The sequence below is a fragment of the Nymphaea colorata genome, chromosome 14 (genome assembly GCF_008831285.2).
Source record: "Nymphaea colorata isolate Beijing-Zhang1983 chromosome 14, ASM883128v2, whole genome shotgun sequence".
Classification (NCBI taxonomy): Eukaryota; Viridiplantae; Streptophyta; class Magnoliopsida; order Nymphaeales; family Nymphaeaceae; genus Nymphaea; species Nymphaea colorata.
The window spans coordinates 2,290,577-2,317,199 of NC_045151.1; the positions used below are offsets into that span (position 1 = coordinate 2,290,577).

General features: G+C 38.0%; 1 pseudogene; it reads left to right on the plus strand.

Annotated features, from left to right (window-relative positions):
- The window catches only part of LOC116267645 (E3 ubiquitin-protein ligase RGLG4-like), a 49,145-nt pseudogene extending 23,599 nt beyond the window's left edge, over window positions 1-25,546 (plus strand).
- The last annotated feature ends 1,077 nt before the right edge of the window (window positions 25,547-26,623 follow it).

Consider the following 26,623-nt stretch of genomic DNA (forward strand, 5'->3'; position numbering starts at 1 on the left):
TTAGGATTTTCGTGGTGAGAAGCCCTCTTTACCACTCCAAATTCCAGCAAGCAAGCTATTTCTTATTCTAGCTTTGCTAAGCTTGAATCCACGGTTGGATTCTTGCTTAGGATTGCTTGGTTAGAAAACAAGTGAAGACGAAAGACAAACATCAAGACCGACCGCAAGGTAGGTGATCTTAACTCACTTCTCTTCTACTTTAGCTTATTGTTGATTTATTTTAATTCCAACAATTCGTGGGAGGGTTTATTTTCATTTGCTTACGGCTGGGAATGATGTCCAGCTAAGGGAAACCTACGCTTCAATGTACATGTTAATGCATAATGCATGCATATGTCGGTTTTTCTTAAATATGAACGTATCAAATTTCGAAGGCCCCGTCCCTTTCAAAGGAACCAACTTAATACCATTTTGAACTGAGAGAATCCCACGGTGAGAAAGTGATTTTGCTACATCACGTATGATGAAAATGCCTATAAGGGATGGATACGTTTTTATGAATGTGATCCACCCTTGCATGGCGAAATGATGGACGAATAAGCTTGAGTATTGTTTTATTTTCTTTCTTATTCACAGTCATTTTGATTCATGTCTTTCAATTTAATTAATCAAGGGTAGTAGGGAAGATTTGAAACAAGTTCTCAATCTTCCTACATAAAAGATGAATCATCATGATTCATGAGTCATGCGGTCCCTTGATAAAATTTCATTTTGAAAAGTAAGGTACGTATATGTATACATTGTTATATATGTACATATACATCGATTTCTTGTCAAAAATTACATTCCTCCCTTAAAATCAGGTTGGAACATGTTTCCAAACCGGTCTTTAAGGAAATGGGTTTTTTTGATTTTTCTAGTGCAAGATTATAAATTACTTTCATTTCATTTTTACTTAATTTCAGCAAACCCATACGTAAGATGTATGTATGTTGTTGAAATCAGACCATGTTTTATAGGAATTGGTTTAAGAATATCAAAATTTACGTATTTGAAATACCAACCATCTAGAATCATCCAAAAGGAGTTGATGATTTCATTACTACGAAATCTGGAATTTGAATAGATTTGAAAAATCATTGTTTCTATCTAAGAACAAGTCTTATTGGAATCAATGTCCACAATTTTTCAGCTATTTAAATCAACACAAGGTCTGATTTTTTAGCTATTTTGAGACAAAAGTGGACGTCATCCATGTCTCCCATCCGTTTCAAAGATTGAACTTGACATCATTTATATATTTTCATCATTTGATTAATTTATGTTAAGCTCAAGCTTATGGACTACATCTCTAATTCATGTGCTTAGTCATATAATGAGCACATATAGAGAAAGTCCTACATTTTAATCAATCTTCATGTATAGATTGTATGACGTGCAATACGGACTTTGAGAGATTATGAGGGAGTGAAGAATGTATGTTTCATATGAATGAATCTTGATGATTATGAGAGAGAGAAGAATGAATGTTCCATATAGTTTCCATTCTCGGTTTCATGCATTCACTTTCACTCAAAATCAATGGCACCACATGCACATTCTCAAGAAATTAAGTGATTCAAATTTAAGTTGCAAAAAGTGACCAAGTCATATTGCAATGAGAATTTGTAACTTCACTTACTTCAAAAGAAAACACAAGCAATGCATTCATAATCTTTTGGCCCAAAGTGCATTTGAAAAACAACATGTTTTCTAACAATTTGGAACCTATGTTCTTTCAAAAGAATGAATTCTACAAATCACATGATTTGACAAAAGAAGAGTTCAAAAATCAATTTTTATCATAAGATGATCATCATCATTAGAGTTCACAACAAAGAACTCAATTCCAAATCTTCAAAATCCTAAGAATTATGTGTTTCAAATAACACCAAAACAAAGGATTTTAAACCAACTTGAAAACCCCCAATATTCAAATTCATTTATTCAAAAAAATGAATTCGGTTCTTGAATCCAAAACCTCAATGCATAAGCATATAGGACTTACATCAATAACTCGTATATATCCAAATGATCTTTAGTCCTTGGTCTAATTACCCTGTTAAAGGCGGCAGGAACGGTTGGACCTCGTACCGACGAGCGGATCCCTTTCTCTTGAAAATTTTCTCAAAACCCAATTTTAAAAGAATTTTGCTGACTCGCATTTCGACCTTCTTGAAAAGGGAGTGGGGTGCGAACAGATGGCACGCCCGGTGGGACCCGTCATTGTTTGTCTAAAGACTTATTTGGATCATATATGAGTTATTTTCACCAATGTCGGACATCAATTGCACAAAAAAAAAAAAAAAAAAATTAAACTCACAAAAATGCATACTGACATGATGTAGTGTACATTGAGGAGATTTCATGAACCTCATTCATTTCAATTTATCCTACCCCTCCTCAATTTAAAGATTGTATGCAGCCCATGTATGCTCTCAAAATTTCAAATCTATCTCTTAGGAATGTATGCAATAGAGCCATCTATTTCGCATCTTCTCATGAATTTTGAAAAACAAATCCTTACCTATATCATATCCCGGTCATCATGTTGCCGGGCTATTTCTAGGACATTAGTCCAAGATATAGCCTTACAACTGGACCACCCAATTGGACTGAGAAGTCCCCCATTAGTACCAAAACGGACAATAGTCCCGGTATATCGATGGGTGAACAAGGAGAAATGGAGAGCCCAAATCTAGAAAACCCTTGGAGGAGTCAATGCTAGTACTATAAATTTGGTATATAAGTATACCATAATTTTGGATAAATAAAGAATCATTGCCCATTTATTTTCCATAGGTTTCAAGACCAATTTTCAAAATAATGCATATAGGCAAGAGTCCTAGGAATTGCATTATCAATTTTTCATTAACTGCTTGTTTGGACGCATGTGATGTTTTACTTTGCCCTAAGTCCATGTCCAAACCCAATGTCAAAACTCTTCTCGAGTCTCTATTGGGTCAATTCATGTCAAAGTCTAATACCTTCTCTTGTCTAGATGGACTCAGAAAGTATCTTCCATATGACCACATCCTATTCGGGTCATGTCAAGGCCGATCCGGACTTCGCATCATCCCAAGTGGAGTCTACCTACCTCAGTGGTATCTTTCATGGTACCCAACTTTTCGGTGTATGTTCCCGGATCACTTAGAAGATTGCGGTCTTGAAGAAGCAGTCAGTCTTGCCATACAGCCTATCAATGGCAATCTAATCCATGCAATTGCTGAAAGATGGAACCCAAGGACCAACACATTCTGGTTTCCATGGGGTGAAATGACAATCACTCTTGATGAGTTCTCCAACATTATGGGTTTGCCAGAACCAAAAGGTGACCCAAGAGGTCCAATTGAAGACCAGTTCCTTGTAAACCAAGGTCAAGTCAAAACTCTAGAAGTGATTCGTAAACTCACAGGGAAAAGGAGTTGGCATTTTCTAGAGAAAGTTGGACATCAATATCTTCAACTACAAGAGCTTGGTGAAACATACTCCCAATTTGTCAACCCTGCGTCACTATCTAGAACTGTTGCAGACAAGTACAAAAACTCCATAGTGACTTGTACCGTGGGTCTTATCTTCTTCAATAATGAAGAACACATAATGGATTTCTGCATAGCTCGCCTCTTCAGAAAATGGGGGCATGTCCAAGTCCGTCACATTTCCATAGCAATGGCAGCCTTGGCATTCCTTTACAGAGGGTTGGCCAAATTTTCAATTGGAGATGCAGACTCGATAGAAGGATGTGTCTTTGCACTGCAAGCATGGTTCTAACAAACATGTGGGGCCACAATCATGTCATTTTCAAAACACAGACGGTCAGTTATCTAGTATGGAGCACTACCGCAGAAAGATGGAGGAAGTTGATGACTCCACCATCATTTGGGACTTCTTTGATCGAGAGGTCATCAAGTCAAGATACACTTACAACCCAGTCAGAGGAAGTCTTCTATTGGGACCGTTTTTCATAATTGAATATCATCCGGAGCGTTGCCTCAGGCAATTCTCACTGCGTCAGAGGAAGGCATATCCAATTGAGTCGGAAGGAGCCATTGTGGAGTGTGAACTAGACACTGAAGAGTGGTCCGGGATATACACCTATGCCCAGCAACGTTGGGAATCATTTGCTCACTTGTATCTTGTCCTTGGTCCAGGAATGAGTCCCGAATATGTAAAATGGTGGGATGAAGTTCGCCCATCTATCCTTCTGTCCTAGATTGTCATGTCTAATTCATTGTCATTAAGCCAAAATTTGTCAAGTTTTGTCAAGTTATGTTAAACTTTGTCAAGTTTTGTCATTTTCATCTTTCTTTTAATATGTAATCAAAATTTGTCACCTCTCATCAATTCACATCCTAACATTTTCAATTTTTCTTCTTGCAAGGTGAACATCCGCTTTATGGTTGAAACCAGAAGCCAAAGCAGGAGAAGGAGTGAAATGGAGCTTGATCAACCTTTTATAGGAGACAGGGGAGAAGAATCCTCCTCAGAAACACCTCCCAAGCTGGAAATAAATGACCCAGAATTTGAGGAATACAGAAGATTCCGGAAATACATGATCATGTTCAATGAAGAACAAGCGCAGGCAGAAAAAAGCCAAAAAGAAAGGGAAGAAAACAAGAAAGTACTCATCAAGCAGTTCAGACTCTTCTGAAGACGCTACAACAGAATCTAGTAGTGAGAAAGAACCGAAAACTCCCAAGAAAAGAAGAAGGGAGAATCCTGGAAAACAAAAATCCAGGAAGTTGAAAAAAGTTAAATGCAGTACAACTTAAAGGCAAGAACAAGAGGAATTTCACTTGCGAAGATTTCTACGAAAGCTTCGAAAATGACAAACACATAAAAAACTTGCCCAAGAAATTTATCAAATTTGATGGCCATGGAGACCCAAAGGCACATTTGGCCATGTTCTTTGCTGAATGCTACAAATTCCGCCACAATCATAGGGCCCTCTTTCGATGTTTCCCTAGAAGCCTAGAAGGAATTGCAGCACAATGGTATCGGGAACACATCAACCCAGTGGAATTGAAAAATTTTGACATGTTAATCAACCTTTTCATCGAAAGGTTCATTCAAAACGTTGAAACTGCACCAACGATCACCACATTATGCTATCTAAAACAGAGGCCAGGTGAAAAGGTGAGAGATTTTATTCAGAGGTGGAGGTCTTCTTGCAACAAGATGAGAGACCCAATCTCTCAATCCCATGCACTGGGATTGATCGTAAACAATTTGACACAACCATTAAGGAGCCTCATTTCCAATGCTCCAATCAAGTCTTTCATCGATCTCACTGAGAGGGCAGAATGCATTGAAGCAGGAATTGAGAATGGAGCTTTTGATGCTGTCATCCCGGTAAAAGTAAGGGAAGATACAAAAAAGAATAGCAGAAGTCAGAATGCTCCAGCCAACATCGTGGCCAACGCTGCAGCCTTCAAGAAAGAAAAGTCCGAATATCCTAAGAATAAAGGGGTAATGGACAAAGCTAGTGGCAGTAGTAGTGGCACCAAAAACAAACATCCTGGATGGGGGTACGATAGAAAATTTACCCCATTACAACAAAGTTATGAAGAGGTCATGCATATGCTAATCGAAAGAGGTACTCTGTTTCTCCCAAAAGTCTCCAACCCCCCACCAATGATGGGGAAAAACAAAGAGCAATTCTGCAAATTTCATCGTGCTCCAGGACATGATACAGAAGACTGCCTTGTACTTAAAAATATTGTGCAAGATGCAGTTGACAAAGAAATAATCAAAGAGGTCAGTGAACAGCCGGACATTCTCAAGAATCCTTTTCCTAAACATGACAAAGGAATAGTTTCGATGGTCAGATTTTCAACAGGTCGTCAAATTATGGTGACAAACAAAAGGGATACAGCGTCCCTGGATTTCTTTGGATTGCTTTTCAAACATGATAAATGATCCATCAATGCACAAACCGGACTGGTTAAACAAGACCATCTGACAGAGATTGATCAGAAGTCACAAGTGTGCGACCCTGAACCATTGGAATCCATTTTCAATGAATTGGACCCCTTACCTGAAGTCAAGAAGGGAGGGTTTAGCCCTAACAGGGGGAATGAATGGGCTTTTGAATTATGTGAAAATAGTCCGATCATATTCTCTGATAAAGATCTACCAACTGGAGGTGCATCACACAATGACGCCTTGCACATAGTGATAGAGACAAGGGGCACCAGAGTCTCCCACGTTTTAATTGATGGTGGAGCAAGCCTGAACATCTGTCCACAACAAACAGCTCGTGAGTTGGGCATAAGACAGGCTGACTATACTCCATCCAAAATTTTCATCCATGGATATGACGGGACAGGACAACCATGCCTAGGATGCATATGTCTGGATTTGAATATTTCTGAGACGTATCATCGGGTTTTATTTCATGTGGTGGATATAGAACCCTCCTTCAACTTGTTGCTTGGCAGGCCATGGATCCATGCTACCAATGCAGTTCCCTCCACTCTACATCAGTGTGTCAAATGGACTTACAACGGGAATTCTATAACCATCTATGCAGAGGATAGGGAAAGTCGGCTTGTACACCCAATGATTCCGGTACCAACATATACAATTGAGGTACCCAGTATTCGAGTCTGCAAAGAAGAAGAAATATCTCAAAGTCTTAGCAGGTTGGCCATTCAGAAACCAAAGAAACAGGTATGGGTGAAAAGGGGTACCAAACTTGAAACAAGTTACAAAAGTCATCCGTTGTTCAAGAAATTCTGCCAGAATGAGAAAGGATTGGATTTACTCATACGCCATGGATACCAGCCATTTACTGGCCTTGGCAAACATGAAAATGGAATCTTGGAACCAGTTACCTTGACAGGACAACGAGGCACTCAAGCCTTGGGGTGCCAAAGCTATGGAAAAGTGGATGTTGAGGAAGAATTCAAGCCAGTACCTTTCGTCAAGAGCAATACCATAGGCGGATGTTCACCATCAATTTGAATCAACAAATCCGCCATCATTTTGTCATTTTGTCGTCATTGTACTCAAATAGACCAAGTGTCTTCATTTTGTAATACCTTCAAAAATACAATGACAAATGCAAATTACTTCCATATACAATGTCTCAAATTTCATCTAACTTCTTTACAATCTTTAGGATGGCATTTGAGGATAAAACATCAAAAGCTTTTAAGGAGATAAATCCAGAACTCACTGAGGCCGAATGTCCAGAGTTCATCCAAATGAGAAAGCAAGATCAACCGTCACCTCTGATTAATGATCCGATTGAGGAAATTAACATTGGCACGGAAGAGAGTCCAAAGATTTTGCAAATTGGAATAAGTCTCTCAGCAGAAGAAAGAAAAGAGTTGATAGATTTCCTCAAAAAGCATCAAGAAGCCTTTGCGTGGACTTATGAGGACATGCCAGGACTTGATACAAAATTAGTCGAGCATCGACTACCATTGAAACCAGAATGCAAGCCAATCAAACAAAAGTTGAGGAAACTAGACCCTCGTCTTGAGGGGCAAGTTAAGGAAGGCCTGGAAGACCTACTAAAGGCAGGGTTCATCCGAACAATCGACTATCCTGAATGGTTAGCAAACATTGTGGTAGTCCCAAAGAAAAATGGCAAAATTCGGCTATGCATCGATTTCAGAGATTTGAATAAGGCTACACCAAAGGATGACTACCCACTTCCAAACATTGACTTGTTGGTAGACAGTACCGCAGGTCACGCTATGTTCTCCTTTATGGATGGATATTCTGGTTATAACCAAATTAAGTTGGCAGCTCAAGATCAAGCCAAAACATCATTTACAACCCCATGGGGTACCTTCTGCTATACAGTAATGCCATTTGGTTTGAAGAACGCTGGGGCAACATATCAAAGGGCTATGGCAGCTATTTTTCATGACCAAATGCATCAAATCATGGATGCATATGTAGATGATCTACTAATTAAGTCAAAAACAAGGGAAAATCACATCAACATTCTCTCTCAAGTTTTTGATAGACTCTTACAATACAAACTTAGATTGAATCCACAAAAATGTGTATTTGGTGTGGAATCCGGTAAGCTTTTGGGATTTATGGTCAGCCAAAAGGGAATCGAGATGGATCCTTCCAAAGCAAAGGCGATCATCGAAATGTCACCCCCAACAAATCTTAAGGAGCTACGCAGCTTGCAAGGCAGAATTCAATCAATCAGAAGGTTTATATCTAATCTCGCCATGAGATGCGAACCCTTCAACCATTTACTGCGGAAAGGAGTCAAATTTGAATGGGGGCATGAATGTCAAGCCTCATTCGAAAAGATCAAGAAGTATCTTCTTTGCCCACCAATTTTAAAACCTCCAATTTTAGGGGAACCTCTACTCCTTTACATCACAGTTAACGATTCAGCCTGTGGTGGATTTCTGGCTCAATATGAAGAAGGATGCCGAATAGAACATGCCATTTATTACATCAGTAAGACATTTGTGCAGTATGAAAAGAACTACTCGCACATGGAAAAAACTTGCTTAGCCTTGGTGTGGATGTGTCAAAAATTAAGGCATTATCTATTGGCTTGTGAAGTTAAAATTTTATCCAAACTTAATCCACTCAAATATATCCTCGAACAGCCATTTCTGAATGGAAGGATAGCAAAGTGGCAGGTTTTGCTGATGCAATATGATTTGGAATATGTGTCACAAAAATCAATCAAGGGGCAAGCCATTGCAGACCAATTGGCAGATTTTCCTCTATATGAAGAAATTAGAACAAATGATGATTTTCCAGATGAGCAAATCCTGACAACTGAACCAGAGCCGATTTGGGAGATGTACTTTGATGGATCTAAGAGCACAGCTGGGGCAGGCATTGGGATACTTTTCATTACACCAGAAAGGGAAATGATTCCTTACTCTCTCAAATTGAATTTTTCCTGCACGCATAATATGGCAGAGTACGAGGCCCTAATCCAAGGACTCAAAATGTTGCTCAAATTTAAAGTGCAGAGAGTTCGCATTTTTGGAGATTCTCTCTTAGCTGTCAGTCAGGTCAATGGAGATTGGCAAGTCAAAGATAAAAAATTGATCCCATATCAAGAGTTAGCAGCTTCCCTCTTAAGACAGTTCGAGGAATGTCAACTCTTACATGTCAAAAGAGAATTTAACCCAATAGCAGACGGTTTAGCCAGTTTAGGCTCTACCATTGCCTTCAAACCTGGAGAATCTATCAGATCTTTTGAAGTTGGAAGACTCGAACAACCATCTTTTGTCATACCAGAACAGGTGTTGCAAGCAGAAAGTAGAGAAACACCATGGTATCAGAACATCAAGGATTTTCTCCAAACTGGAACACTTCCACCAGAAATGTCTCGAAAAGAGCAAAGAGTTTTGAGACACATGTCTTCAAGATATTTCATTCTAGCCGACATCCTATACAGAAGAGGATTCAGCACAGAATATGCTAGATGTCTCGATGCAAATGAGGCACTAGAAGTCATTCAAGAAGCCCATGAAGGAATTTGTGGGGGACATGTAGGGTATCAGACCCTCGTCAAGCAGATAGTCAGAGCAGGGTACTATTGGCCCACAATGCAAAGAGACTGTCACCAATTTGTCAAGAAATGCATCAAATGTCAGTTGCATGCACCATCAATTCATGCTCCAGCAGCGTACCTTCATTCGGTCAGCTCACCATGGCCATTCTCCATGTGGGCCTTCGACGTAGTCGGTCCAATCAATCCACCTGCCTCAAATGGACACAGGTATTTTCTTGCAGCTACAGATTACTTCACCAAATGGGTGGAAGCGATCACTTTAAAAACAGTCGAAGGACAACACGTAGTGTCCTTCATTCATAAAAATCTTTTGTGTAGATTTGGCATCCCGCATGATATCGTTTCTGATAACGGTACTCATTTCAAAAATGAGAAAATGCGCAATCTTTGTCATAAACACAAAATACAACATCACTTTTCTGCCCCATATTACCCTCAAGGTAATGGTCAGGCAGAAGCAACCAACAAGATTTTGATTCGTGTCTTAGAAAGGACAGTTGAAACAGGCCGAGATTGGCACGAGAAAATGCACAATGCACTTTGGGCGTATCGAACCACAATTCGGACACCCACCAATGCTACACCAGCAGAATTAGTATATGGAACGGAAATTGTCCTTCCATTACATGTCCAAAAACCAGCAATGAAATTTGCTGCTCTCATTGAACTCCCAATTAACAAATACCAAAAAAAGAGACTTACTCAATTAGACCTCTTAGACGAGAAAAGACTACAAGCGGCAGAGCATGCCGAAGTCTATCGTAAGAGAGTCGCCCGACATTATGCCAAATCAGTCATTGAAAGAAAATTTCAGGTAAATGATCTTGTTTTAAGATCCATAGTTCCACTCAGGAGTAGACCCAAAGGAAAATGGGCGCCGAACTGGGAAGGACCATATGTTGTCAAAGAGGTTCTACCTCACAATTCTTATCGACTGATTGATGCCGATGGGGTTGAAATCCCCGATCCAATTAATGCTTTGCATCTCAAAAAATTCTATACTTGAATTTGCAATTCAAAAAAAAAAAAATTCAAAATAGTTGTGCTTTGATAAGCACGTTTGTAACAATTTTCAAACCAACTAAGGGGCATGGTATCCCTTAGGGAAAAGTTTCAAAAATGCATCAAAATTTTCAAACTCAACCCATGTCTTGAAGACAATTGTAAGGGCATCGTCTTGAAATAGGCAAGAAATTTCACAGACATTGAGGGACTTATGTATAGTAATTAATGTTGGTCCCGACAATCGGCATTTGTAAAGGTCTAGCATGAGATGCCATAAGAAAAAGTCTTGTCACCTAAAAGACCTTGGCAAAATGCTAGAAAAAGCTATCAAGCGAAATGAGTTGAGCAATGAGCTCGGGGTGAGTGTAGTTGTTCCTCTGGTTCAAAGCTCAGCAGGCGCGGGTGGGCATATGACCTATGCTTACGCCGTGAAGCTAAAAAGCAATCCATGAACATTTTGCTTATATTAAGTCTCGTAAAGCCTTCTGAATTCGAGCAAGTAAGCCCGGGGAGTGTTTTACATTTGGTACCTTGAGGCCAACTGGTCTAGGAGTTACCGGCCCAAAGCTTGTTACAAGGGTTCAGAAGAAAGCCCGATAGACTTGATATTACACAAAGCAAACTACACAAAACCGCCAAAGCGGTGGAACTCCGTAGTAGCTTTTGGGGTGGTGAGGAATTTCTCCCAAGAGTGAAGGGTGGCTCAAAAAGAAAATCAAAATTCAAAAGCAAAAGAGAGTATGTGAAAAACTAAGTAAAAGAAGAGAAAAAGCACTTGCCAATGGTTTAGAAGGCATCGAAGGCAAATTTCTCAAAGCATCAAATGCAAAAACTTTCACAATTACAAAATTTTTCAACCAACATTAATTCCTCTACAAAGTCTCCAATGAGATGGAGAAAGATCTTCTTATTTCAGGTCTATGCCTAGCATTTCCCCTCGAGCGAGGATGGTTCAACATCATTTGAAAAATGGATTTTCCAAACGATTTGCAAAAATTTGGTGCGTGAATCTTTGCTATTAAGCAAATTATTCAATTTGCTTAACAACAAAGAGGGGCATCTGTTAACACCCCAAATTTTTCCACATCAAAATTGAAGCAATGTGAAAATTTCACAAAAGAATTGTGAAAATTTGCAATTTCAAAGCCAATTTCGAATCTAAAGAACAATTAGATTCAAATCGTGAATTTAACCCGATACACGAATCCCAATGCAGGATTACGAGTCCAAATTCAATTGCAAATGTCATTTGAAATCCAAATCCAATTGCAAAATGCAAATTTTGACTTAGATCCAAGAATTGGATCTAATTCAGTCTAAAATGCTACGTGGGACCCACGTGTGGGCCCCACCTAGCCCGTGTGGTCAAGAGCCCTCCCCAGGGGCCATGCCCCCCTCCATGTCAAAAAAAAATAATAAATAAATATTTTCTCTCAAATTAATTGAAGAAAAGTCATTTTCAAGAAGAAATAAAGGAGAAACCTAGGAAAAGAGAGACATTTATGTCTCTCTCTCTTCTTTAACCAGATCCTCCTTAAAGAAAAAAATCATTTCCAAGGAAGCAATTACTAGACTGGTCAAACTCACCTAACCTACTTAATCCAAGTAGGTTTGACCCGGGTACACTCAAATGTGGTGCCAATTCCAGCTAGGTTCGGTCACAATGGGCTCAACATAGTCAAAACGTAAGTCTGTCTCATGATCCAATTAATGGACGAAAATAGACTTTGACCGAACCAAACCCACTTTGACTAAACTCAGTCAAAGTACAATTTAGCTCAATTAAGAGCTTTCTTGACCCAAATTTATCAAATTACCTCAAATAAAGTCAAACTACTTGCAAATGAGCTTTGACTTTGGTCAATTGGTCGAAATTGATCAATTTGGACAATTTTGCCCTTCTGCGGTCAACTTAAGATTAAAAAGCCTAAAATGGTTTATGAAAGGCAAATAAACATTTGAATTTGTCAAATGCTTGAATCAAATACCAAATTTAAATTGAATTTCTCAAGTGAAAGTTTGATTCAGTTGAAATCCATTTTCAATCAAGTTTTGGACGAAAATACCCTTTTCGAACCAAATTTGATAAAATTTTTAAATTTTATTAAAATTTAAATTTAATTATCATAATTCAATGGCATTTGGAGCTTAGTAACTAGGTTTTAACCTTATAAGCTCGATTTCAAACAAAAAAAAATAAATAGTACAAAATAAGGGCAAAACCCTGTGTAAGGGCATTTTCGTCCAAAATTTTGGTCAAAATGGTCACCTAGGTCTGAACCCAAGTTGACCAAACCTAGCCCAGCCCACCTAGCTCGTGGAAATGGGCTGAGAAATGGTCAATTAGAGCCTTTAAAGTCTATTTAACTCATTTTACAAGTCCCCAAGGTCTTAAGTAAGTTCCCAAGGTGAGTTAAGAAGGTGGTTGAACCCACCTCCTCCTCTATATAAACCTCCCCTTGGCCACTAAGGGGGAGGACGAAATTTTGGAGCATTCTATCAAATTGCTGCAGCCAAGGAGCTAGGAGGGAGAAGCCAAGGAAGAGAGAAGAGGTTCGTCCAAGCCCCCTTCCCCTTTTTCTCCCATTCTCTTCTTCACTTTCTTCTATTCTCCCCATTGATTTTGCTAAGTTAGGGTGCTTAAGTGAACCCTTACTTAGGATTTTCGTGGTGAGAATCCCTCTTTACCACTCCAAATTCCAGCAAGCAAGCTATTTCTTATTCTAGCTTTGCTAAGCTTGAATCCACGGTTGGATTCTTGCTTAGGATTGCTTGGGTTAGAAAACAAGTGAAGACGAAAGACAAACATCAAGACCGACCGCAAGGTAGGTGATCTTAACTCACTTCTCTTCTACTTTAGCTTATTGTTGATTTATTTTAATTCCAACAATTCGTGGGAGGGTTTATTTTCATTTGCTTACGGCTGGGAATGATGTCCAGCTAAGGGAAACCTACGCTTCAATGTACATGTTAATGCATAATGCATGCATATATCGGTTTTTCTTAAATATGAACCCAAGTATCAAATTTCGAAATGGGCCCCAAGGCCACGTCCCTTTCAAAGGAACCAACTTAATACCATTTTGAACTCCCTACCATGAGAGAATCCCACGGTGAGAAAGTGATTTTGCTACATCACGTATGATGAAAATGCCTATAAGGGATGAATACGTTTTTATGAATGTGATCCACCCTTGCATGGCGAAATGATGGACGAATAAGCTTGAGTATTGTTTTATTTTCTTTCTTATTCACAGTCATTTTGATTCATGTCTTTCAATTTAATTAATCAAGGGTAGTAGGGAAGATTTGAAACAAGTTCTCAATCTTCCTACATAAAAGAACCCAGCCATGAATCATCATGATTCATGAGTCATGCGGTCCCTTGATAAAATTTCATTTTGAAAAGTAAGGTACGTATATGTATACATTGTTATATATGTACATATATGCATCCGATTTCTTGTCAAAAATTACATTCTTCCCTTAAAATCAGGTTGGAACATGTTTCCAAACCGGTCTTTAAGGAAATGGGCCATTTTTATTGATTTTTCTAGTGCAAGATTATAAATTACTTTCATTTCATTTTTACTTAATTTCAGCAAACCCATACGTAAGATGTATGTATGTTGTTGAAATCAGACCATGTTTTATAGGAATTGGTTTAAGAATATCAAAATTTACGTATTTGAAATACCAACCATCCTAGAATCATCCAAAGGAGTTGATGATTTCATTACTACGAAATCTGGAATTTGAATAGATTTGAAAAACTCATTGTTTCTATCTAAGAAACAAGTCCTTATTGGAATCAATGTCCACAATTTTCAGCTATTTAAATCAACACAAGGTCTGATTTTTAGCTATTTTGAGACAAAAGTGGACGTCATCCATGTCTCCCATCCGTTTCAAAGATTGAACTTGACATCATTTATATATTTTCATCATTTTGATAATTTTATGTCAAGCCTCAAGCTTATGGACTACATCTCTAATTCATGTGCTTAATCATATAATGAGCACATATAGAGAAAGTCCTACATTTTAATCAATCTTCATGTATAGATTGTATGACGTGCAATACGGACTTTGAGAGATTATGAGGGAGTGAAGAATGTATGTTTCATATGAATGAATCTTGATGGATTATGAGAGAGAGAAGAATGAATGTTCCATATAGTTTCCATTCTCGTTTCATGCATTCACTTTCACTCAAAATCAATGGCACCACATGCACATTCTCAAGAAATTAAGTGATTCAAATTTAAGTTGCAAAAAGTGACCAAGTCATATTGCAATGAGAATTTGTAAACTTCACTTAACTTCAAAAGAAAACACAAGCAATGCATTCATAATCTTTTGGCCAAAGTGCATTTGAAAAACAACATGTTTTCTAACAATTTGGAACCTATGTTCTTTCAAAAGAATGAATTCTACAAATCACATGATTTGACAAAAGAAGAGTTCAAAATCAATTTTTATCATAAGATGATCATCATCATCTAGAGTTCACAACAAAGAACTCAATTCCAAATCTTCAAAAATCCTAAAGAATTATGTGTTTCAAATAACACCAAAACAAAGGATTTTAAACCAACTTGAAAACCCCCAATATTCAAATTCATTTATTCAAAAAAATGAATTTCGGTTCTTGAATCCAAAACCTCAATGCATAAGCATATAGGACTTACATCAATAACTCGTATATGATCCAAATGATCTTTAGTCCTTGGTCTAATTACCCCTGTTAAAGGCGGCAGGAACGGTTGGACCTCGTACCGACGAGCGGATCCCTTTCTCTTGAAAATTTTCTCAAAACCCCAATTTTAAAAGAATTTTGCTGACTCGCATTTCGACCTTCTTGAAAAGGGAGTGGGGTGCGAACAATGTGACAAGTTCTGTTTTGGAAAGCTATTAGAAGCTTGTTTTGAAAACTGTTACGCATTTGCATGTGCATGCTAGAATTGATAACTGCTTAGGACAGATGAGGTGGGGTATCGGTCGAGTGTCTCATCGACCCCGATTGTGCCTTAGAGAGTATCATAGAATGATAATTGCATAGGACAGATACGAGCCATCACAGATCGAGACTACTCTCCGGGATTTGGCCAAGTTTTGAAAGATCTAATTGATGTGTTTGATAAGATGTGAATTTTTATGAATGTGAATGTTGTGAATTGTTGCATATGTATTGTTGTGGGCAATAATGCAATTGATTGGAATTGGAGGGTAGTTGTACCGGTATTGTTTGACGGCTAGCTATGACTGTTAATGTTATGTGTGGACCTCATGGGAGGCAATTGGAGGTGTGGGTGCACTCGTGAAGTGAACCAACCTCATGAGCTAGCCGGTCATTCTGTGATTGTGCAATTATAATGATAATAATGAAAGAATAAGAGATGAGAAGCTAGTGGGTTGTGGCATTGTATTTGGGAGACGTCCCGCTTTCGCCACTGGTCTCGCCTGTTCGGAACGCAGGCTGTGCAAGGCCCCAGGGTACTGTTATGTGTTGTGATTGGAGCGTGCTCCCGCCTTCCCAACCTGGGTGACCTAGGGAAGGCTGAGTATCTCTCCTTGGAATTCACGCATCCATGGATGAGTGCTCTACCGCTGCAGCGGATGAATGGATCCATACTGTTCTGAGCTACCATGGGGTTTGTCTCTCGGCTATGGGTCGCCCGCGGTGTGCACGTGCCTGTGTTTGCACCCACAGGAACTGTCAATTCACTAAAGCTATTGAAAATGAATGTAGGTGAATGAAATGTGTGTGAACGAATGTATGTGATTGATGGGCATGTGAATGCTATGACTGAAATGAAATGTTTAAGCATGCCTTGCATGTGATTGAGATTGTGTTTCTGTGGCCCTTGAGTGGTCTTTTCATGTCGTGGTCTATGTTAGGGGTTTTCTTGGCAAATGATGTGCCTATGCCCTAACACAACATGACGATAGATTGTTTTTATGATTGTTCTTAGATTTGTGCCCTACCTAAGAGGGTTTGAGATGTTCGTAGCTTGTTGCCATACTGCGAAGGCTAAGCCTTCAGTTATTTCTTTTTCAGGTTTTGGCGGAGCCGAGGCAGCAAGTTGATCAGATGGCTTCACTCACATCCTACTGGGGAGGTTTTGGGTCTTTGGTAGTGCCGGCGCGTCATGGTTTGGTCTTTTTGATGTCTTATTTGTGTTAGGCATGAAAGTTATGGTTTGGGGCATTTTTGTCATACACATAGATGTAACTTTGTATGAATTGAAATTGTTATATAAATGAAAGTTTACCCCATGGTTTCAAATGACATAGCTCCATCTTTTTTTGAATTGTTGTGTAGTCACACCTCAATGCTTTAGGTTTATAAAAAAAAAAAATTTGTTTGAGGGTCAAAAGGTTGGGGTATGACAACTGCAGTACTTACATTTTCCTTTTTTGATACCATTTATAATGACCTCGTCAAAATCATTCCATATTGTAGAAGTCTTTAACCTTGATCTTTTTGCACCACTTATACGTACTTCAGGAGCATCTATTGAAACTCTTTCATTTTCAGTGTCTTGCGATTCCATAGGAGTTTCATTAGAGGAATGTACTTCGATTGGGACATCATCTGAACTCTGTCTCGAATCACATACTTGTATACCCTTATCAATGATATTTCTTCCTAAATTTGTCATTCTTCAAACTAGTGTTTTTTCCTCCTGCTCAAGCTATTCTTCTATTTGAACATGAAATTTAACAGAAACATATTACAATCTAAGGGAATACCAACAAAAGACATCCTTACAATTTAAGGGAATACCAAAAGAAGACATCCTTACACAGACAGACAAAAGACATCCTTACACAGAATACCAAAAAAAACTACTTCATCATTGGGATAAATATAAAAAAATGCAGGGGAACCCAACAGTCCAACACAACCATGAGAACAATATTTATCATTCAGAACTAGCAACCAACTAATATTTATCATTTACAAATGGAGTTGGTAACTTTCCCAATTCGTAAGTAGTTAATTGCTTGGGAAGGACATAAGTGGAGGTCACTTGCTTTTAAGTAGTATATATATATATATATATATATATATATATATATATATATATATATATATATATATATATTGATTTATTTAAAAAACATAGTAGAAAATCAGTTGACCTATCAGAATTTTATATTTATCTCAAGCTTCTTTTACAGAAATTAAGAACTAGCTGCATGCAGCAATAGATACACAAATTAAGACATAGCTGCATCCCAAAAAAGCAAAAATGGGAACCATTTTTGCTCCAATTATCATCCTTTGTACTAGTACGATTGTCATTTCCTATTTCCAATATAAGCATTATGCCCTATTCATTCTATGTAATGTTTGGCATTACAAAAAGAAAGAAAAAAAAAAGAAGTCAGGCTTTCCCACATCAAGAAAAAAATGACATTTCTCAAAAGAATTTCTTCTTCATCATGTTCCTCTGACATACGTAGTCAAATGCAATAGCCAGAAGCTAAGCAATGGACCCTCAAAAAGGACTAGACTGTGATCTAGTGCAGCCTAGGCAGGCCAAAAGAATAACTGGTAGGGAAAAAAAGGGGCAGACAATATATTGATTTAAAGTCAGATTGTCAAACATGTGTGAAGCACAATAACAAATATTGAAACACACATAATATATCCAATAGCAACAACGAAATAGCATTTAGTATACCAGAGTGACATGTCCTAAGTCCTAATATTGAAACACATAATATTGAAACAACATGTAAATCAGTAGCACTTTAGACATTAAATCAGTAGTGCAGACATAAGAAAGAGACACACTTTAACTGAATTCCCACCAGGTTGGTGATTATCTGTTGAAATCTTCCTGGATCACCAATCAGAATTTCTGGGACCTTTTTTGATACAAATACACCTAGCTATCATCGCCAAATGATTACAAACTATATGAGAAACAAGACAAGAAATAGCACCAACAGATACAACCGTGCGTGTGTGTGTGTGTGTGTGAGGGAGAGAGAGAGAGAGAGAGAGAAAGAGAGAGAGAGTATGAAAAATACAGTATCTGCACCCACACTGGTGCAACATATATTTTCACCTCTGCACCAAAACACTTTTGAAAAAATGCAACATCTGCAACCGCGCTGGTGCAACATAGTGCATGAGCATGACACTAACATAGAAGAAAAAACAGAACACGGTGGCTCCCATGGGTCCAATATAACAAAAAAAGGGCATTTGTAGCGGCAACTAATTAAACAATCAAATGTAACTTTTACATGTAAAGTTCATTCTTTGTAATCCTTTTTCCTATAAGAGACAGATTTAATTCGGATCTTCAGTGTTATCATAACAGGATTTATAGCCGAAATCACCAGTTTCAAATAGGTTTAGCAGGACGACTATAACATTTTCATCTTAGGATACATATGAATGTAAATTTCCTTCTGCTAAAAACTTTGATTCCATTGAGCTGGACGAGAGTCTCCTGAACAATGTGATCGATTACATACAAGTTGTTTAGACTGGTGACCGGACAGCAAGAATCATAAAATGCATACCAAACGATTTCACTAGAATGAGCAACTTGCTGAAGCTTTCGAGCTTGGAAGAACTTGCAGTGCCCTTTAGCACTAGATTCAACTTCTTCAGATTTTATTTGGCTACCCGTGACGCCAATGCTGGTCAATTTCAATTGTCTTTTCCCATTACTGTTAGCACATTCATCTTCTTCCTGTGCATCAGACTCCCTGGATATGTACAATCTCAACCAGTCAGTCATGGTGAACATGCTTCACGGCATAACAGTATATAAATCAGTAATAGGAGATATAAACAATACACTAGTAATAACATAAAAAAAAAGAAATAGGAGAAAGGGGAAAAGTGGTGATTTTGAAATTCCTCCACCTCAAACAATACACAAGAAGATATAAACAGCATAACAGTATATAAATCAGTAAAAGAAGGAAAGAACAAGAGGAAGAAGTAGAGAAAGGAAGAAGAAAAGAAAAAACAAAATAAGAATACACACGTAATATAATATGCACTTGTGTATGTGCGAAAGAGAGAGACAGGTGGGGGCTCGAAGGAAGGTACCTGAAAGAACGTTGATCAAAGTAGCAGCCAGTAGGTCACCAGAACAGCTACAGGACAACAGAGAAGGGAAGAATGGCCCATCAAACGCGGGTTTAGACATTACGAGTCATAGAGCAACCAAGAAAGAGAGAGAGACGGAAACAGAGAGAGAGAGAGGGAGAGATGGACGGCAGAGCCACACCTGGAACAACCACAACGGACAAGCTGGTCGAAGGAGGAGAAGGACGTCGCAGAAGCAAGTTGATGCTAGAGAAATGGGACACCTCCGGATCAGGATGCGCTGCCTTTCAATTGGATGCCACTGACTCACTGGAGAAGCGGAGAGGCGGAGAGCACACTGACGCAGGGCAGCAGGAGCGCAGAGCACAGGTGCCAGGCACCAGGCGGAGAAGAAGCAGGGCGGGAGCACAGGCGGAGAAGGAGAAGTCGGAGGGACCAAGAGAGGGAGAGACAGAGTCGGAGTCGGAGAGAGGGAGAATGAAAAGAAACCCTAGAACGAAAAAAGTGAGACAGCTGAACCGGTTTTTTTAAAACCGGTATGTTAATCGAGCCGAGTCGAGCTTTAACGAGTCCGTGAGAGTGAACTCGAGTCGATTAGTTAAACGAGTTGACTCGTAAACTCGAGCTCGACTCGTAATGAAGCAGCTCGTTTAAACTTACGAGTTGAGCTTAAACGAGTCGAGCTCGAGTAGCTCGACTCGTTGTGCACCGCTACTTAAGTTGGATATTATGAGTTGAGAAACATAAGACCTTTGGGATGCATTTAGTGTTTAAGATTGCATAAATCTATCCCAAAGATTGACACATACATGTTGTATAAGTCTGCCCCAGTTTTTTTAGAACTGAGACACAGTTCCAGTTAACAAATGCCCTCAATGTTTAATACTTTATAAAATGTAATTTTGTGTAATAGAGTTCTTTTATTCTTATAAATTTCATTAGTGCATTCATTTATAAAATTGCATTTATAAAAAAGAGCACTCAGTGTTTTCAGACCATGAATATATATATATATATATATATATATATATATATATATATATATATATATATATATATATATATATATATATATATATCACACATTGATTATTATTATTATTTTTTATGCAGGGAAAAATTCCTTTGGTAACAAAAGCCTGCATGCAACTGATGATGCGGGGACGCGCAATCCATATGAGCAAGCGATCACTATAATAGGGAAGACTTTGGCCTCTTTCGATGACGACAACCTCATTCCATGTTTTGGTTTTGGAGATGGTCAGTTACTGTTTTACCACAAATCTTATAGTTCTTACATACGTAGATCAAAGGCTTGATAATCAAATGCCCCTTAGGTGCATGTTAGATCTATCAAAAATGCTCCCGGCCACTGATTTATCGAGAAAAAAAGAAGTGGATTAATTGTAAGTGATTGAAGAGTCTTATCTTTTCTTGGAAACCAGTATTAGTTTATGAACATGGTAAGTGATTTGACAATTTATTCTCCCGTAGTTGTTCGTTATTCTTGTTGAAGTACTTACTCGCACTTCTTTTTGTCTCTTTACTTTCTTTTTCTTTGTGTTTAGCAACGACCCACAATGAAGAAGTATTTTGCTTTCACAGTGATCACAGACCTTGCCATGGTTTCGAGGAAGTGCTGCAATGCTATCGCCAAATATTACGCAAATTGAAATTAGCTGGTAGGCTTGATGATTCATATATTATGTATGTGAAATTTTGCTTGGCTTTCTCAGCATTCTTTCAAGCTTGCCCGCATGAAGTTCATAGAGTTATTTATATTCTGAAATCCTAAATTATGTTGGTTGCTCAAGTCCTGGCAATGTTACAGCTTATGCACTTTAAGGTTGTGCTTGATCCCACCGTCAATCTATGGTTGTTTTTTTTTTTCACATGTAATGTGAATTTAATATCCACGGTACTAAAATTCTCTGCTTGTTTAAAGTGAAGATTTTACAATACGCACCTTTTAATGCAGTCCCGGATCTCAGATCCAACGCTATCAAACACTACCTTAGCTTTTAACAATTCTTGCTTCATCAGTAGTCTTGCTTGAAAGGATACTAAGAGAAAATCGGTTGTTAGATTTTTTTTGAACTTTTGGTGGGATGTAGGTTACACCTGGCCCAACCTGTTTGGAGCTGGCTTATTCAGAACCTGGTTCAGGTACAGACTCAAGTTGTGATCAGGCACAGAATTTGCATGGTGCTGGTGTATTTTTATTGAATACTAGTCTGGCAGTTTTTTTTTTATTAACATGTTAGGTTTGTGCACAAAAAACATACAAAATCCAATTTTTGATTAGCAATTGGACCCTCTTTCTTTTGTCAGATCCCATTAGACCAATTCGGATCTGGTTCTGTAATAAGAGAAGCCAGATCTATAGATCTCTATTTGCTAGACATCCAAACACTGATGATCAGCTTATGTCCAGTGGGAAAGCTATATTCCTTACTAGTGCGTTACACACACAGACAGCCACACAAAAGCATATGGTGAGAGTATGCAAGCTGAAAGCTATGGTAACCTATATCTTTTCTAAAGGTAATCATACAGGCAATTCAATTGATTGATAAAAAGCAAGCATTCAATTTTGATTGATCACAACACATTATCGGTTCTTTGGGAAGGTTCCATAATCAACAACATGAAATTTTTGTGAAGTTTTCCTATCCTTGGTCATATTTTTGATAAAAAGGTGCAGCTCATTAAGTGCTATCTTAACTGAATAGTGTATAGCACAATCTCTTATCCAGAAGAAATGTTGAATTTATTAGATGAGGAGCATGTGTGATCTCCTGTTGCATGTTGTGCGAGATTTGAGATGACACCAGTGGCTTGAGCTCTGTTCAACATGATTGCTCATAATTGTTACCACAAAATTCACTACCATCCCACTTTTCCTTGTCTTAATTGAAACAAAGTGTCCTCCAGGGTCCCTTTACTATAACCTATGGGAAAAAGTTATTGCGTAAATTGGTTTCTTCTTAAACTGAATAAACAAACTTCCAAATAGCACCTATGTAAACATTGTTATCAAGCTCATGAGAAATAAGAACCTTGGTTCTACATCTGGAGCTTTTACAAGGTTTTGCCCTCATAGAGCATAGCTTTTCCATTCTTCCATATGCCAGGTCCAACATCTTTTGCACCAGTAATTGAAACATCCAAAGACATTGTTGAAAAAAGTGTTGGACAGTATCATGTTCCAGTCATAGTGGCAGATGGGCAGGTGTGTGATATCTATTATACTTGGGTATTAATTTACTTATGTATTTCCAACCATCTTCCAATAATGTCAAGGCAACTATATATCAATGGTGAGAATAGGTCACAAAAAGTGTTGACACGACGCCTGGCTCACTTTGCCCACAAGAGGAGAAGACAATCAATGCAATAGCGCTTGCAAGGTATTGCTGTGTCAACCCACATGCACTTGATTTCCAATCACATGCATAGGCTCATTCAACAAAGTGATAGACCCTCATTGGCACTTTTTGCATGTATAGTTTTATACAAAGATTTGGCCAATCAAGCTATCTCAGATTCAAAATGCTTCATGTTCTTGAAAAGATTTGCCCTTTCAAAGTTGAATTCTTAAGATTGTATTTCTGTTAATGAAATTTGGGTTTCATGTAGTATCTATCAATCATGAGGCTAATTCCTTTCCTATTGAGTCAACATGGAATAGAAAATGAGCTCATAAAATCAGTCACTTGCATTCAGGCATCATAATTCAAAACTTGGTGAGAAATGAATTTTTGTCATATAATGTCCAACTTGTGTACACTGTTTAGTAGAAGGAAGATATAGTAATTGAACGAAGTATTGACTACTTCCTTTCCCAAGACTCCATCCGTAGAAAAATGAAACACAGTGTAGTAATTGAATGAAGTATTGACTACTTACGCTCCCAAGACTCCATCTCAAAAAAAAATTGAAACACAGTGTAGTTAGTGGGCCCCAAGTACTTGATGCAACCTAGTGGACCACATTAATCTATTGTCATTGGTGGAGAAGGGACCAATCAAACATATACAATTGGTGTGACATGAAGGGCACAATATTTTATTTTACCTCCTACAGGCCAGAGAAAAAGAGTACTTCTAAATAATTAGGAGCAAGAGAAAATACCTTTTCTTAAAAAGTATCTAAAAAGAAAAGACCTTCTTGACAAGCAATACCTCGCCAGCTTAATTGCCTGGGAATGAATTCCTATATACTACTTGTGGAGACAAACTATCGTCAAATTGTTTGGTTTTCTGCATTTAGCTCCTATCCTCTATCAATAGTTCTGGTTGGAGTTGGAGATGGACCTTGGGAAGATATGAAGGAATTCGATGATAAAATTCAAGCTCGTGTATTTGACAACTTTCAGGTAGCAAATCACATTGTTGCTCACACCTTCATGACATCAAATTGTCAATAAGATTTCTAACAGCAGAGCATAATTACTTTTTATCATCCATGCAGTTTGTTAATTTCACAAACATCATGTCAAAGAATGGAAGTTCTATTGAAAAAGAAGCAACCTTTGCACTTGCAGCACTCATGGAGATTCCCATTCAGTACAAAGCTGTTATGGAGCTTGGCCTTCTCGGGTAATGAATCTGTTCTAAATTCAATTGAAGCATGAATATGATGACTATATTGTATAATTAGAGAATTTTCGGGCTTAACATTTTATTACATTCTGTTGTGATGTCACTTTTATGCTCCATAGATAATCCCACCACCACCACCACCTTCTCATCTTCTCTATTGATGATGTGAGTTAACTGTCATCTTTTTGGTAAGGTGATATTTTAAGCATGCATCATTTATGTGCAGGGGTACAAGCATGTCAAAGTATAGGTCTTTGTGCGCATATACACATATCATCTACATTCAAACATAACAAATTATAGCATTGTTATGCATCCATATATGTTTTAAATTCCAAAAACTAACTCGATGAATGCGATCTTTGTTTCCAAAAAACCTAGGAATTGGCTTATAATTTTTGTGTCTAACATGAATTTCTATAAGCTTAAGATAATATGCTTGGCCATCCTTATAAAAATATGATGATTGCATAGGAAACTTTTGAATGTTTAAATTGATTCTTATGTTTGTAGACACGAAAATGATATATCAATGTTATCTGTTTCTTAAAATTACACATCTATATTAGAGCTTACATGAGCATCCAGTTTCATATCGTCTATGTCATACCAAGCCATTGTTGCCTTGCACAAGTGGTAATTTTTCTCACTTTGAGGCAATTATGCATGACTGATGTACATGACCTGGATACAATGTCAGCCATGTGACTCGGAACACAAAGAGAGTGATAGCACGCCCACCTCCAGGTGCTCGACCTCGTTCTGAGTCGATGCAAGAGACTACCTGCCAGACCGACTCGCAGTCAACAACTAATGAAGGGGCGAATCAGGCAAGTGATTACACTCAGAGAGGTTTTTGATGTAACAAGTCTATCCTCCTTTGTCTTGTTTCTTCTGAATTCATTATTTTATTTGTTGCAGGCATGCCCCATATGCTTGACTAATTCTATGGACATGGCCTTTGGATGTGGGCACATGGTAAGATCTGCAAGTACCACTAACTTTCTTTGTCATTATGACAATTCCATAAAAACTCCACTATTATATTCTTATTAGAAGTCATAGATTATATAATTAGAAAGGGAATAGAGAAAAGAAATGTGGCCTACATGGTGTTTCCAAACACAAAAGCTCATTTTCATCTTCTATTAGAGTGCTGGTATAGGGATCTAGCAATTTCTTATTGTCAAGGATGTAACTAAGGGGACATTTTGTTGAACAACAAAGTTGGTTGTTGACATCAAATTTATTTATTTTTTTTCTTCTTCTTAGACATGTAGAGAATGTGGAGAAAATTTGAGAACATGCCCAATATGTCGTGCTGTCATTCAAACACACCTGAGATTGTACAGTGGATGAGGTAAGGGCACCTAATTCCCTATGCATTTGGAGCCCAAAGTTCAAAACAGGAGCACTTAAATCATACAAAATTATGTGCACTTGCACTTGGAAGACTTAAATTTTAAGGCTTTAAGTTTGTCCATAAAAGCCATCTCCTCATGTTATACCTAGAAGGTGGTGGCTCTTGAATTGCTTTATCTGATAATAGATAAGGTTATTTAGTGTCATCCTATATTCAATGGTTTGAAATGTCTGAAAATTACCACTATATACCATCTACAAATAAGTATGTAAGAGTTTTTTTTTTTTGCATTTGGATCATAAAGAGCACATTTATATGGTCAATTTTTTCAACAAAAAAAATGTGTAATTGTGAAGTAGAGTTACACAAAAGATTGTGCTATCACATTGCATCTGGTTTTAATGTTGAAAAATGAGAGCTGACGATTATTTTTATGTGTGAATCATTTAATAAGACATGAACATGTTCTCCCTTTTTTTTTGGGTACAGATTGGGGTTGAGCTGACATCAACCAGTTTATGTCAAGATAGATTGATGCAGGTGTTGAACTCTTATCCTTTTCCACACCTCAGGACTTACCCCTACCCAAGTGGGTGGGAATCTTCTTGGCATGAAACCTCCTCTCCCTCTAGCATCTATAAAGAGAAAGAAAATTGTGTATGCAGGGTTTCCAACAGTGGCGGAGCCAGAATTTTTTAGCGATGGGTCACTTGGAGCCATAATTATCTACTTATTTATATGTTGTGCCATTCATAAATGAAAATTTATATGACAGTGCACCATAACAAAAAAATTCTGTCTCCGCCACTATCTGGAGCTCGTGAAGAGCAAAAGAGACAAGGAAGGAAGAGGAGGGACTTCGAGATGTTTTCTCGCTTCTCTTTCTCCTTTTTCGTTATGCTGCTAAAGCGGATGACCAATCACCACCAGTTTTAGGGGACGAAAATTGTTCATTGAAGTTTTTTTTTGCATTTTTGGTTGGTATCCTGAACTTACATTGTCCCAAGTTCATCGCACTGCTATTGCTTTAATAATCACAGTGTCTGGGGAATATTCTTACTCTTCATTGGGAT